We start from the raw sequence: 13,410 nt of genomic DNA, 5'->3' as shown, positions 1-13,410 counted from the left end.
GGCACGTACAGGCGATCGCCGGGTCCGTTACCAGGGTCCGATCACTCCCGGGGTGGCAGGTGAACCGGGATGTGCGACCCCATTGGAGAACCTGAGGCCTGACGGAGACCGGCACGTACAGGCGATCGCCGGGTCCGTTACCAGGGTCCGATCAATCCCGGGGTGGCAGGTGAACCGGGATGTGTGCCCCCAGTGGAGAACCTGAGGCCCGATTGAGACCGGCACGTACAGGCGATCGCCGGGTCCGTTACCAGGGTCCGATCACTCCCGGTGTGGCAGGTGAACCGGGATGTGTGTCCCCATTGGAGAACCTGAGGCCCGATGGAGACCGGCACGTACAGGAGATCGCCGGGTCCGTTACCAGCGTCCAATCACTCCCGGGGTGGCAGGTGAACCGGGATGTGTGCCCCCATTGGAGAACCTGAGACCTGACGGAGACGGGCACGTACAGGCGATCGCCGGGTCCGTTACCAGGTTCCGATCACTCCCGGGGTGGCAGGTGAACCGGGATGTGTGACCCCATTGGAGAACCTGAGGCCTGACGGAGACCGGCAAGGACAGGCCATCGCCGGGTCCGTTACCAGGGTCCGATCACTCCCGGGGTGGCAGGTGAACCGGGATGTGTGCCCCCAGTGGAGAACCTGAGGCCCGATTGAGACCGGCACGTACAGGCGATCGCCGGGTCCGTTACCAGGGTCCGATCACTCCCGGGGTGGCAGGTGAACCGGGATGTGTGACCCCATTGGAGAACCTGAAGCCCGATGGAGACCGGCACGTACAGGCGATCGCCGGGTCCGTTACCAGGGTCCGATCACTCCCGGGGTGGCAGGTGAACCGGGTGTGTGACCCCATTGGAGAACCTGAGACCTGATGGAGACCGGCACGTACAGGCGATCGCCGGGTCCGTTACCAGGGTCCGATCATTCCCGGGGTGTCAGGTGAACCGGATGTCTGCCCCCATTGGAGAACCTGAGACCTGACGGAGACCGGCACGTACAGGGGATCGCCGTGTCCTTTACCAGGATCCGATCACTCCCGGTGTGGCAGGTGAACCGGATGTGTGCCCCCATTGGAGAATCTGAGGCCTGACGGAGACGGGCACGTACAGGCAATCGCCGGGTCCGTTAACAGGGTCCGATCACTCCCGGTGTAGCAGGTGAACCGGGTGTGTGACCCCATTGGAGAACCTGAGGCCTGACGGAGACCGGCACGTACTGGCGATCGGCGGGTCCGTTACCAGGATCCGATCACTCCCGGGGTGGCAGGTGAACCGGGATGTGTGACCCCATTGGAGAACCTGAGACCCGATGGAGACCGGCAAGGACAGGCCATCGCCGGGTCCGTTACCAGGGTCCGATCACTCCCGGGGTAACAGGCGAACCGGGATGTGTGACCCCATTGGGGAACCTGAGACCCGATGGAGACCGGCAAGGTCAGGCCATCGCCGGGTGCATTCCCAGGGTCGGGGTCGTTCCGCTAGGCTTCGCGTCCCGTCTAGGGCTGGTCAAGTCGATTAGAAAGGGGAACCAGCAGGGCTAACGGCAGATCCAGCAGGGCTGGTGTTCTAGGGGCAATTGGAAATGCGCAGAATAGATGCATCACAAACAAGAATAAATATTCGGTATGGAGGATGAGGCAACATTGGCTAATACTGGAAAGTAATGACAGAATAAAGACAAAAATGTGGGTTTATAATATAGCAAGCATTAGTGGGAAGCCGGAGGTTTGGGATGCTTTCAAAATACAGAAGAACGCAAATAAAATTTGATGAGAGGAAAAAACTAAATGGCTAATAATAGAGAAAACACCATGAAGAATAAAAGGGATGCGAGAGTGGGTATCAGAAAGCTGTAAAATGACGCTGAAGAAGCAGTAATGGGGGAAAAAGTAAAGGGACAAACTGAATGAATATTTTGCGCCAGGCTGCTCTGTGGAAGACAGCAGCATAATGGCACCGAGAAACATGTGTCAGAGGGCATCAGTGAGAGTGGATGTTATCACCTGGAGAAGGTGCCTTTGGAGCTGAAAGGACTGAAGTTAGATGTCATCGGGACCAGTTGGACTACACACAAGGGTTCTGGAAGTGGTAACTGACGAGATTCTGTAGGCCCTCCTTCTCGTATCATTATATATACACAACAGCTCCATAGCAAAGAAAGCCCAGCAACGTCTCTACTTTCTGCGAAGGCTGAGGAAAGTCCATCTCCCAGACCCGCATCTAATCGCATTCTACAGGGGTTGTATTGAGAGCATCCTGAGCAGCTGCATCACTGCCTGGTTCGGAACCTGCACCATTCATGATCGCAAGACCCTGCAGCGGACAGTGAGGTAAGCTGAGAAGATTATCGGGGTCTCTCTTCCCGCCATCACGGACATTTACACGACACGCTGCATCCGCAAAAGAAACAGCATTATGAAGGACCACAAGCACCGCTCCTACAAACTTTTCTCCCTCCTGCCGTCTGGGAAAAAGATACCGGAGCAATCGGGCTCTCACGACCAGACGATGTAACAGTTTCTTCCCCCCAAGCTATCAGAGTCCCCAATACACAGAGCCTGGACTGACACCTTACTGCCCTATTGCCTTGTTTATTATTTATTGTAATGCCTGTACTGTTTTGTGTACTTCATGCTGTCCTGGGTAGGTCTGTAGTCTCGTGTAGTTCTATTCTGTGTTGCTTTTTACGTAGTTCATTCTAGTTTTTTGCACTGTGTTATGTAACACCATGGTCCTCAAAAAGTAGTCTCATTTTCACTATGTACTGTACCAGCAGTTATGGTCGAAATGAAAATAAAAGTGACTTGACCTGATATTCGAGAATAGATCCCGATAACTGGAAAATTATGACTGTCACTCCACTCTGAAAGAAGGAAGTTAGGAGAATAAAAGAAAGGCAGCCTGACTTCAATGTGTTAAATAACTCCAAAGATTCGAAGCACATTGAAGATCAAAGACAGTTGAGGAGAAAGGGCGGAGATTTGTCAAATAAATCATCGTGCACCTTGGAAGAAAGGATAAAAAATTCTCTAAACGGGGAAGGTTTTCTGAAATCAGAGGTGCAGAGTGAACTTGTGCAATATTCCCTGAATGTTTACTTCCAGGCTTAGTCAGCGGTAACGGAAGGCAAATGCAATTTTAACATTCGGTTCAGGAGGGGTAGAATATATAACAACAATGTAATGTTGACATATGTCCTTCGTTATAAACCTGATTCTGATCCTGACCTTTATCCCCAACAATGGAAATCTGCTTCATTTACGATGCTAACAGCAGTGTTATCCTTCCACACTCACGTTCTGACGTAACTGTGTTGAAACAAATTCCAAAGCTGTCGAATTATACTATTTGTATTAGAATGATGAATCACCTTTTCCGTTACCGAAAATAAATCAAGTACAACCATCACTTCAGTTGTAGTGCTACAGTGTTCATCAATGAACATTGATGGAGCTGCGATGGCCGAGTGGTTAAGGCGTTGGACTTGAAATCCAAAGGGGATTCGCCGCGCAGGTTCGAATCCTGTTTGCAGCGCTCAAACTGCAGCGCAATGGAATAGAAACCTTAATGCCAATAAAAATGTAACACCCTGACTATGTACCAGCTGGCAGATTTATAGATTTTTACACTCATTGTGCAAATTTCATTTTTCTTACGACTCTGATCAATCCCCCTCTGGGCAGCTTAAACGCTTTGTAGTTTGCTGCTTTACCGACTTGTAAAAGTAAAAGAATCAAATGCAGAGAACGGATATTTCAGCGTCAGTGTAAAGAAGTGGACTTCATTCTTTCACTGAAGTGGGCAGCACGGTCTCTGAACGTGAAAAGCTTTCGCCGGTTTCATATCCCTCATTGTACAGAGTCCCCATTGCTCTTTTGTCCAGCGAGCGACCCCCCCCTATTGCCATAGACAAATCGGTTCGCTGACCTTCCGTCAAAATCACCCTCGCCAATCGTCAGTGAGCGGTGTAATTGTCCGATATCAACAAATCTTGTCAAATGACGTGCAACCTACCTAGCTCCCATTCGTGTATGCAGATGTCAATCCAACGTGTTATCCAGTTGCGGAAAGGGTTTCACCCAAGAGTTGTTCCCTCCCACAGACTCTGACTGCTTCTGCCTCCCTAAAGTCCCGTCAATACCGAGCAAAGCTCAGTACAATGTCCCATTATATAACATTAATATCAATAGGCTTCTGATCGAAGCTGGGGGCGCTGTCAGGGCGTCGAAATAAAGGCCGGCGACACAAGTTTATCTCCTCTCTCCTGGGGAGACGGTCGAAGATTTGGTGGAGGTGACCGGCCGACTTTTGACCGGCAACTGCTGTATGGGGGGGAGGGAGGATTGAGAAAAAAGTCTGGGCCAGCCAGATCTTATTGAATGCCAAGGCTGGCTGAAAAGGACTAGACACTCCCCTTCTTTCTGTTGTCTGTCTGTTTAAAGAAAAGGAATAAACAGCCTTTCTTGGGCCTGGATGCTCTCCCGTGGATATAATAGTTCGCAATCTATGGCATCAGTTTGCCTGAGGAATCATTTCCAAGGCTGAAACTGGCACAAGATTGATATCCATCTTTTGTTAATGACGCAGAATTGTACAATATATGTTTTGCGTACTGTCTGTCTTTTCGTGCCTGCAATGATGCTGCAAGTCTTTCATTGTACCTGTTCCTCACCGTCCCTGTGCACACGGCAATAAACCCGGCTGGACCTGACAACACTCACTGAGATTTGAGCAGTGATGACCCCGTGCAGATGAGTCAAGGAGATGTCGGCAAACTGAGTGAGTAGGACCAGAGTCCAATATGGGAAATGTATGGTCACCCTCTTCTACAGAGAGACAGCGTCTCTGAGTGGATTGAGTTGCAGTGAGGAGTGAAGAAGATCAAACCTACATTGTATCGATTGCAAGTTATTGTCTGTAAGACCTCGCACAGTTATTTCCATCTTTATTGAGACTGCACCTGCGATATTTTTCTCAATGCCATGTTCTGCTCGTATATTTTGTGGTTTTATGGTGCTGAATCAGGCGGATGCAGGTAAGCATAGACAGGAATCGGGTTCTTGTGGAAGCAATGAATACACAAAATAATTTAAAATAAGCACATTAAATAAACAGGCAATATCTTAATTCCCTGACCGGGAATCGAACCCGGGCCGCGGCGGTGAGAGCGCCGAATCCTAACCACTAGACCACCAGGGAGACTGGTAAAGTTCTGACTACAACAGTAGACTACTACAAAACCAGCAAAATATGAAACAAAACCTAAAGATGAATAATAATGAATAAACATGATAAATATTGTCACGAATCTACTGCTCAGCACTTTGCAGACCGCGTGCTCACCCAATGCTTCAGTTTAAGAAACACTCTGGACTCTGAATGAATCAGTGGGAAACACTCGTTCTCCAGTGTCTTTATAAAGATGGTAACATTCAGATTCTCTTATGAGCCCTGGTTCGTTTTTGTTTCTGTCTGTCGCCTCGAAGCAATTCAGTACTCTGCCCTCCGACTCCCGTGGCGTTGTTGCCGATACATCTGGTGTCTTGTTCCTTACCCTCCGCCTGGGTGGAGGTAGAAGAAAGAAACCCAGACGTTCAGAATGCACGAAATATGGACTGGGGATGGAATGCTGGGCTTTTTGATCGTGCTCTAACCGTGGTTGAGTGTGCGGGAGCCCCTGGTACTGAGGATGATGTGCTGGTGACAAATAAGCCGAGATTTCTTTAAACAAGCCTGATAGAAACCTCCGCAATGATTTGAAAGTCCTCAGGGTAGGCAGTTCCTTCTTTGCTGGTCGCGGCACTCAGTACATGGTATGCTTGCTTAACATCTGCTCTGGCGGGATGTGAAGTGCCGTCCGGATCAATGAGGAGAACCTCTCGGTAAGCAGCACCGACAGAAATCAATCATTGGGTGTTGTGATTGGGAGAACAAGAGTGCGGCAAGACCGCTATATATGGAGAGCATGTAGAGTTAATCATGAAACAACACCGCTCTTCCACCGCCCCCACCCCCAGCACCACAATACCCTCTTATCTCCGAACGGTGGATCGAGAATCCTTCCGGCTGGTCCACCAAACTGAGCCATGTCTCCATGAAACAGAGAGGACAGCAGCCCCTCATCTCTCTCCGAAACCGCAATGTTGCGCTGTTTTCAAGTCATTGGCCTTTGGCTAAGAAGATGCCGGGCAGGGGATTCTTCATCGCCCGTCGATTTAGTCTGGCTTGTATTCTTCCGAACCGACCCCTTTCCCTGCAATGGTAATGTCCGACCTTCGCTGATCGCTGAAAGGTGCCGCACCTGCATTCCTGAGAGTCAAGTCCACCTGGTCTTTCAGCAGCTCGTTAAACTGCCGATTAATTTATACAGTTCAAATGTACGTTTCTTAAAGGGAAATTAGGAGCTTCATATTGCGGCCACAGTGGTTCGGCAGAAATACATCGAGACATTTTGCGATCTGTCAGTAATACGTCGCGTGTATCGCCAGTACCATCGTGGATCTTTGGATTTATAAACAAATCTCAACATTCCTAAAGCCTTATCAATAATGTAGACATCCCGCTCTTACTGGAGCCTACAAAATGCATCACCTAGCACCTCATCTCTCTCCCGTCTATCCCCCTCCCGCTTTCTACCGGCACAAAACACCCGACTCCGATCTTTCTCCCCATCGAAAATCTTTCACCAGCTCCCGATCAGGAACAGGAACATTAGCGATAGACAATATGGACCAGTGCGTAGTAGATCATGTCTAACCAATCTCACAGAGCTTTACAAGTAGTAATCTGGAATGGTGTTGAAGGCAAAGCTGTGGATGCCGTTTACAGGATCTTCGGCAAGAAATCTGCAAGGTTCCGTACGGGAGGATGCTCGGGATGGTTCAGTCGTTTGGCTTTCACAATGAGGAAGTAAATTGGATTCGCCATTGGATACGTCGGGGAAGCTAGAGTGTGGTAATAGATGATTGTCTCTCTGACTGAGGACCTGTAATGAGTGGAGTATCCCAGGGATCGTTGCTGTGCCCCTTGTTCCTTGTCATCCATATCCCTATCTGGATAATAATGTCGTTAAATGGATCAGCAAATTTGCCGATGATAACAGCATTACAGGTGTAGTGGACAGCAGGGGAAGAGTACCGGAGCATAAAGCGGGATCTGGACCAGCTGGAAAAACGGGTTGAAAATTGTCAGATCGGACTTAACACGCACAGTCCTGGACCCTGGCTGGTCCGACACAATGAGAAATAGGGCACTGAGGAGGACGATAGAACAAACGAATCTGGGAATACAGGTCCATAATTCAATGAAAGTTGCGGCGAAGGTAGACATGGTAAAGCTTTTCGCACATTGGCCTTCCCGGACCAAAGAATGGAGTACAGGAGTTGGGATGTTACGTTGTTACGGTTTACGGCTTTGTTGGGGCCCGAATTGGAATATTGTGAGCTGTTGAGCTCAGCTACCTGCAAGAAAGATGCAAATAAGATTGAAAAAATGAAGAAAAAAATTACACGACTATTGCCGGAACTGAATGTTTTGAATTAAAAAGGAAAGCTTACATATGTCAGCACTTTATTCCCGAGCGGGTAGAAGACTGAGGGGAGATTTGCTAGAGGTATACAACATTATGAGGCGTATAGAGAGTGTAAACGCAAGCGGGCTTTCTCTACTGATGTTGGGCGAGAATGCAACTGGAGATCATGGGTGAAGGGTGAAATGTGAAATGTTTAAGGGGATCATGAGGCGCATCTTCTTCACTCAGAGGGTCGACAGAATGTGGACAGTGCTGCCAACGCAAGTGGTAATTGAGATTCCGATGTCAAAGTTTAAGAGATGATTGGAGAAATACACGGATGAGAGGGATATGGATGGCTACGGTCCGGGTGAGGTCGATGAGAGTAGACAGTTTAAATATTTCATCAAGGCCCGAACTTACTGAAGACCCAGTTTCTGTGCAGTGGTTCCCTGTGGCAGCCTGACTGTATGCCTGGGTTAGAACCTTAGTGTCTCACAGCATCGACCAATCTAGAAAGTCGGTAATACTGTTCGATCCCTCTGTCCTTGCACACACTGAAGCATGGAGACTGAGTTAATGGATGGTTACAGCATGAGGAGATGGAAGCTTTGAAAATTCTGTATTCTCCGACAGTCTGCGATGGTTTTGAAGGAAGACAAGAGTGAGTTCAGGTATTTGCTTTGCCTTCGCTGCGTTTTTAGTTTGTGTAGTTTTGTATGTTTCGTTTATTAATGATTTCAGATGGAGACACGGATTCCACACCGGCCATGTGGATTCAGGGTTATAAAGATCGAAATATGAGCGTATCTACACTCGATGCAATAAAACCACGTTTCAGAGGTAAATTGGCATTACGATAAATTAGTGTGTACTGGGATTGGGATTTTCGAAGGCTGGATCTTTTAATAAGCACTGAAAGCTGCTGCTGATCACTTTGAAATGCTGGTTTCAAGTTGTCGGGCTCCATCAGACTCGCAATAGTGTTGCAAAGTATGCCAGAATTTCAACTCTTCATGCGAAACACGGATGTCCTTTGTCGTCCAGCCAGAATTTACTCTGTCTACTATATCATCTGCCTACTGTTAGGAAGCCAATTCTGAATCAATGCAGCCAGGTTTCCTCGATCCCATGTCTCCTCACTTTCAGAATGAGTCCACTATCGGGAACTTATCAGACACCTGACCAAAATGAAAGGTCCCACATGGACTGCTCTGATTCAACTGTTAGATTTATTTTCACGTTTTCAAATAATTCAATCTGGCCCATTAACGACAGCATGCCATGCTTTCTCTCCGTAGCCAGACTACGTTTCTCCAAATACGCATAAATTCCCTCTTCAATAATCCTCTCCATTAGTTTACCCACTACTGATGTAAGACTCCCCGGTCTATAATTCCAAGAAGTATCCCTGTTATTTTTCGTCAACAAATGAATAACATTTTCCACCCTCCAATCACCTAGTTCTACTTCCGTGGCCAGCGAAGACTCTAATATCCTGTCCAAAAGCACAGCAATATCCGAGATCGCCTTCCGAAATCACCTGGACTATATCCATTCCGGCATCGGGGAATCATCTATCATAATATTTTCCAAGTTTCCAGCGCATGCTCATTCTCAGCGTCGGCATGTTCGAGCATATCTGCCTTTTTTCGCTGTGTTCACATTGATCAATGTATTCAGTGAGGAGCTTCACTGCCTCCTTGGACTCCCGAGACGAGTTTTCCACTGATCTGCCCACATTCACTCCAGCCTCTTCCTGTGCTTCACAGTGCTACTCGCCAAGGCCTTCTCAAGTCCCTTTCTAAATCCTCGAAGTCCATCCTTGTTAAATTATTTCCTATTTACATTCTGACTCGCCATAACCCTTGCTGATCCTTTCTTCCTAATCTGTAAGTTTCGTTCTTTCTTCCTCTTGACGAGTTGTTGCAATTTTCTTGTCACCCAGGGTTACTTCACGTTATCATGCTTTACCTGCGTCAACGAGAGAACCCTATACTCTACCCGATGTCAGTGCTCCCTAAACAATGTCCACATATCTGTTGCGCATTTCCATGAGTACATCATTTCCCAATGTACGTTCCCAAGTTCCTGCCAGGTAACACAATACATTGCAGACCGCCAATTCCAGGCTCCCTGGCCCTACCCCTGTGCAGAGTAAATGTCGGGGACTTCTCCCTATCGTTTTGAAATGCTGACCCGCAGAGAGATCTGTCACCGGTCCGGTTTGCTTTTCTAAGAGTAGATCCGGTATCGACTGTTTGCGAGTCCGCCTTTCTTCTTATAATAGCATGAATCCATCCTGGACACAACTGAGAAGTTATGCCATACCTGAACCTGTTACCGGACCCTGTCCATTTTGAAATATCTTAAACCAGGAAAGTCCTGAAGCCATCCCTGTCCTTGTGACAATCGAGTGTCTGTGATGACTTGAACCAATGTAACACTAACGCCAGCAGCATTGAACGTTTGCATTGCTACCTTTCAGAACAGTATCAAGTAATCAATCTTCCGCCAATTCTGCAATTTCCGGAATATGATTGAATTAATGACATATTTGGCAAACTATTTCATTGTAAAACGGCTTTATTTGAAAACTCCTCTGAATTGTCATTATACACGTGCGTTATCTGCACAGATGTCCATTTAATGTAAACACATACTTCATTCCGTTCCTCAAATCTTCTCTGAATTTCCTCTGTGTCAGTGTATAGATACAAGTATTGGTGCACATGCTGAGCATTTGCAACATGAACCCAAATTGTTGTAGAATGTATACTGGGGAACTCAAATATCTGTTCTCGTAGAAATAGTTTTCCAATTGCCATTTCAGGGAATGGGCTACATTGGGCATCCAAAACAATATGAAATTTGCTGAAATAGAAAACAACAAAATCATCGATTTTCTGCGTTTTTCCACCTCGGCATCTTTCTGATTGTCGCTGCTGTGCCGAAGCTTTCTGCGGACTCTATTTGCCACAACGATATGCCTTACGGTTAACCCGTTAAACACCAGGATTAAGCCGATGGGTAGCAATGGTGTTAAAATACAGTCCAGTATTGCGTATCCTCTCCACACGGGTGAAGTAGCGTATTCATATGTGCCGGTGCATCTCCACGGCGTGTTGTCAATGATGACGTAAGGTTCAATGGCAAAGTAAATCGGGATACATCTCCCGCAGCTCACTATAACCACGGTCACGATAACCGCCGTTGCTGTTCTCTCAGTGCAATATCTCACCCGCAGCTTTCGACAACATATTGCGATGAAGCGATCGAAGGTAAAACTGACCGTCAACCAAACAGAACAGTCAGTCGTTGCGGTCACAAATACAAGTGTCAGAGCGCATACAGGAGTGATGAGCAGGGATCTGGAATAAATGTGGATAAAGTTGGTCTGTTCCACTAAAGCAGCAACGATAACCACCATCAGATCCGCTGTTGCCATTCCAACCAGGTAACGGGTGATGCATTTGGAGAGTCCGCATTTTCCCCGAGATAGGAACACAATCGCCGTTAAATTAACTACATGGAAATTGAAAAAAAAAAGAAATATAAGTAGATCAAATGTAGATAATGTTGGTCTGTTCCACTAAAGTAACATCGATAATCACAATCAGATCCCCTGTGGCCATTCCAACCAGGTAACGGGAGATGTATTTTCCCCGAGAGGGGATCACAGTCGCTGTTAAATTAACTACAAGATAATTGGAATTTAAATAGAAATATTGTTAGCAGCATCTCCGTGAATGCCCCTTTTCTTCCGATGCAATGCAGGGTATGGTCTGTTTGGAAGTGGACAGCGGGAATCCAGTGTGTTCGGTCTCGGTCACTACACTCCGGCTGGAGGACAATGACGGATGTGAGTGTCAGTGGAATGGCGACCTTCCCACAGTTTAGAGCGAGGCATCCGAGTTCCACGACTCACGTACCGCTGAGCAGTCGATCGTTCCTGCAAACAACACTATTTCCATTATTAGAGGTGAAATAGCTGAAGGGAAACTTTGTAACCGTGACAAAGTGGAGTCAATGAGATATGAAGCACGAGTGCTCATTTACTAACTTACAGAGGCACAGTCCTACGTTTCATTTAAATAAGTTGCCACGTTGTTATAAGATCGAAGTGTCTGCACAGATAGAGTCTCGTCCCTGGTAAAGCAGAGACCAGTTTCACTTCAGGAAGCTTAGCGAGGTGAAATTGTGAAACAACGACAATATCGGCACCAACCTAATTGACAAAAGAAAGAAAACACTGCTATCAAAGTACGGATAATCAAAATAAAACAATCGGATGCCTGAATCCTCCATTCCGGAAACACGTTTCAGCCGATGGTATCATCTGTTTTCAGTAACAGTGCGGATACCGCAGCAGAGTAACGACGGCACCATACATAAAGTAACCAGCTCCGGCATCTTACCGGGGACACCAACCGCTACAAGTGTGGGATAGAAAACGGCCGCGATGAAGTAAATCGCCGGATATCCCATATTCCGTCAGAAGCAGCGTTCAGTTGTACGGAGCGTTTCAGCTGCTCAGATGGACTGGTGATCGGTTTAGCAGACTTTTATTGAGGAGAGAGCAATTCCACTGAGGCAATTAGCGTGGCGATCACGTCAGGGGCATTAGTGACAACCAAATGCACAAACACCTATGTTAAACTATTTTTACTCACTCTGTCACCGTGCCATGTATTTGACTCCTCAGGGGAGATTGCAATCTACTTAGTTTAAAACAAATTATAACGTGAATTTCCCAATTTAAATTCCATGACAACTGACCTCAGCTATTTAAACAGGACATTTTTGTATCAGTGTTTATGGAGGCGTTCGTAATGAAGACGATTTATTTTGCAGTATTCAACGGAGCACATTTGCTTCTGAAATTGAGGGAAGGAGTTTGTTCTGGCTGTTGAAATGGAGAACGCTTCTTTATTAAAGTGGAATATCCGTTAACACTTTTCTTTCGTTCGTTCCAGTCATTCCGGGCGGGTTGAGTGTTGGAAATCACAGTGAGAGCGGACACGTGTTACAATAAAATATACTGCACATGCATTCCACGACACAATTTAAAAGAACCACAGCGATATTCCAGAGTTCTGTGATTAAAAAGGGAACTTGTTTTCGGGAAATTAGCGAGGGCTGTGGGACGTTTGAAGAACAATGTTTTCCAGCGCACACAAGGGCCGTTTGGCATGAACTTGACCTCTGCCAGTGAAGTACTTGACCAATACATACCCGTGATCTATGATGCAGTCTATTTAACTTTAAACATCTTCTCAAACCTGCCACAATTTTACCATTATTTCTCCATCCATTCTCTCTTTGAACAAAAATAGCAAGTGAAACCTGTGAACTATCTGCATGTCGTCAGGCTGTTCTATTATTTGCCACGAAGTTGTATCTTTTTTCTCATGATTTACTGTCAGGAATTTTGCCTTGCGAGCGTCACTATGAGTATGTGCAGAACAGCGGATGTGTTCAAGCTCACCTGTCAATCACACTTCCATCTGCTCCTGCAGTGCACCGCTCCGTGCTGATTGTGGTTCTCGTTCCGATAAGCGGCCTTCGGCTTATTGGAGAAAGTCTCATCACTCTATTTCCATTGTGGAACTCGTACTAACATGAGCCCATCGGTTGACTCGAGAAAGTATCACCTCTCTGACTTCAAATTCATCCTTCCAAAGTGAATCTCTTCTTACTTTTCTGGGTTGACAACCATCTGTAGCTTCTCAGCACTGCTCTGCGTCCTGTCACTGTCCTGTTGTAAACTCTGATTATCTTCTATTCTATCCATAATTCCTCAAACTTCCACAGCATTGAAAATACAATAATTCACCGTTCCACTTCCTTATTCACATCATTATTAAAGCACAGAAATCCGGGGGTCTCAGAACAAATTTCT

General features: G+C 46.8%; 2 non-coding genes across 2 annotated transcripts; one reads left to right on the top strand and one right to left on the bottom strand.

Annotated features, from left to right (window-relative positions):
• Window positions 1-3,450: 3,450 nt before the first annotated feature.
• On the top strand, window positions 3,451-3,532 carry trnas-uga (transfer RNA serine (anticodon UGA)). Its single transcript has one exon. It is a non-coding gene; the product is annotated as a tRNA-Ser (tRNA).
• Window positions 3,533-5,125: 1,593 nt separating this feature from the next.
• On the bottom strand, window positions 5,126-5,197 carry trnae-cuc (transfer RNA glutamic acid (anticodon CUC)). Its single transcript has one exon. It is a non-coding gene; the product is annotated as a tRNA-Glu (tRNA).
• Between the last annotated feature and the right edge of the window lie 8,213 nt (window positions 5,198-13,410).

Source organism: Hypanus sabinus, unplaced genomic scaffold, assembly GCF_030144855.1.
Source record: "Hypanus sabinus isolate sHypSab1 unplaced genomic scaffold, sHypSab1.hap1 scaffold_1991, whole genome shotgun sequence".
Classification (NCBI taxonomy): domain Eukaryota; kingdom Metazoa; phylum Chordata; class Chondrichthyes; order Myliobatiformes; family Dasyatidae; genus Hypanus; species Hypanus sabinus.
This window is presented reverse-complemented; position numbering and strand designations above follow the sequence as displayed.